Source organism: Microtus pennsylvanicus, chromosome X (genome assembly GCF_037038515.1).
Source record: "Microtus pennsylvanicus isolate mMicPen1 chromosome X, mMicPen1.hap1, whole genome shotgun sequence".
In the NCBI taxonomy this organism is placed as follows: Eukaryota; Metazoa; Chordata; class Mammalia; order Rodentia; family Cricetidae; genus Microtus; species Microtus pennsylvanicus.
The window spans coordinates 54779910-54782372 of NC_134601.1; positions in this window are offsets into that span (position 1 = coordinate 54779910).

Sequence of the window (2463 nt, forward strand, 5' to 3'; positions counted from 1 at the left end):
AAAGGGAAAACACACAAAAAAGTAACATCACCAACAATGAAAACTAAAATAATAGGAGATAGCAATTACTGATCATTAATATCCCTTAATATAAATGGACTCAACTCACCTATAAAGAGACAGAGGCTAACAGACTGTCTACAAAAACAAAACCCATCCTTCTGCTGCATACAAGAAACAGACCTCAGCCTTAAAGACATACATCTCCTCAGAGTAAAGGGTTGGGAAAATTTTCTTTAATCAAATGGACCTAAGAAACAAGCTGGTGTAGCTATCCTAATATCTAACAAAATAGACTTCAAACTAAAATCAGTCAAAGAGACAAAGAAGGACATTTCATATTAGTCACAGGAAAAACCCATCAAGAGGAAATCTCAATACTGAACATCTGTGCTCCAAACACAAGGGCACCCTCATATGTAAAAGAAACATTTCTAAAGCTTAAATCACACATTAAACCCCACACACTAATAGTAGGAGACTTCAACACTCCACTCTCACCATTGAATGGGTCTGTCAGACAAAAATTAATAGAGAAATAAGGGAACTAACAGTTCTTATGACTCAAATAGACTTAACAGACATTTATAAAACATTCTATACAAATATAAAAGAATATACCTTCTTCTCAACACCTCATGGAGCCCTCTCAAAAATTGACCACATACTATGTAACAAAACAAACCTCAAAAGATACAAAATAATTAGAATGACCCCATGTATCTAATCAGATCACCATGGCTTAAAATGAGAATTCAATAGCAAAACTAATTCCAGAAGATTGGATAAGGAAAATGTGGTACATTTGCACAATGGAATACTACAAGGCAGAAAAAAATGACATCTTGAAATTTGCAGGCAAATGGATGGATCTAGAAAACATCATATTGAGTGAGGTAACTCAAACCCAGAAAGACAAATATTATATGTACTCACTCATAAGTAGCTTTTAGACATAAAGGAAAGAAAACCAGCATACAATTCACAACCTCAGAGAACCTAGACAACAATGAGGACCCTAATAGAGTCATACATGGATCTATTCTACATGGGAAGTAGAAATAGACAAGATCTTCTGAGTAAATTAGGAGCATGGGGACCATGGGAGAGAATAGAAGAGATGGGGAGAGGAAGGGAAGAGGAGCAGAGAAAAATGTATAGCTCAATAAAATCAATTTTAAAAAGGAAAAAATAAAGTTTGAAGTATAGATACACTAGGAATCATATTGAAAGTAACTTGAACAAGTAAGCATTGTCCCTATCTACCTTCTAAAATCCAAGGGACAGTAGTCTGGGGGTGAAAACCAGTCTGAGTTTCCAGTGTTTGTATTTTAACTCTACATTTTCCCTGTTAAATTCCCTACTAAACACTTTGGTCAGATCGAGGTGTTAAATGACAATCTGTGTTCTAAAGAGGGCACATCTACAAAAAGAACTGTCTGTCACCAACTTTAATTTGCTCATATCAAAGTGAATGGGCCAAAAGACATATTTGATTTTGTTTTGTAATATGTTGACCACACAGAAAATCATGCTTGCAAATTCCATACTCTTTCCCATGTGTCTGGCTCTATTTCCTGTGGGTGGCTTCTATAGTTTTGGGGAGTAGACTCAGGGCTGATTTGCATAATCATAAAAGGGTGCTGTAGACAAAGAACAGCTTGAAACCCTTTCCACTGTATTTTCTCTGAAAAGAAGCAATCTAAAGTTGGCGGATCACCTAGCCCCTGAATGTTTCCAGGTATGTGTTGCTCTGGCCAGCTCATCTGATCCTGTAGCCCCACTCCCGCCCCAGGGCAATTTCTTAGACCCTGGCCATTCTGTCCAGGTGTTCTTCCTGGAGGAAGTAGGGAAGCCTGATGACTTCTTATCCTTACTCTGTGGAACTGTAAGCACCAGTAGGGATATCCAGTAAGAGGGGTGTCTAGAGCATTCTGGGACTGAATGGTGCAAGTGACTCCTGGGCATTTGGCTTTGGAGTGTGTCTCCGTTTATGTCTGGGCTGTAGTCTGGGCTCCTGACTAACACTAGAATGAGGCACCAAGATAGGGAAAATTTGCGCCTGGAAAACTCAGTGGTCATGTAGTAAATTGAAAGGAAAACCAAAAGTCTTGACAATGGGCTGCAAAACCCAAGTAAATTTGAGCCCCCTTTTACCAACCAATTCTAATTTTGAAGCCGTTATCTACTACTTACTTCCTTTTTGTTCACCTTTCTTCAGCCACGCTGCTTGTTTCTCAACCAGAGATATGTTCCTATCCTGACCTTGGGGTCTTTGAACTTGTTCCCTTTCCCCTGAGCCCTCTCACCTGAGTATTCCCATGGTTCATCTTAAAAATAAGACATTTTATTCATTCTTTGTGAATTTCACATCATGCATCCGGATCTGACTTATCTCTCTGCCCCTTGGCGTCTGCCCTTTGCCCTTGCAACCTCTCTCACAAAACAAAACCAAATTTAAAA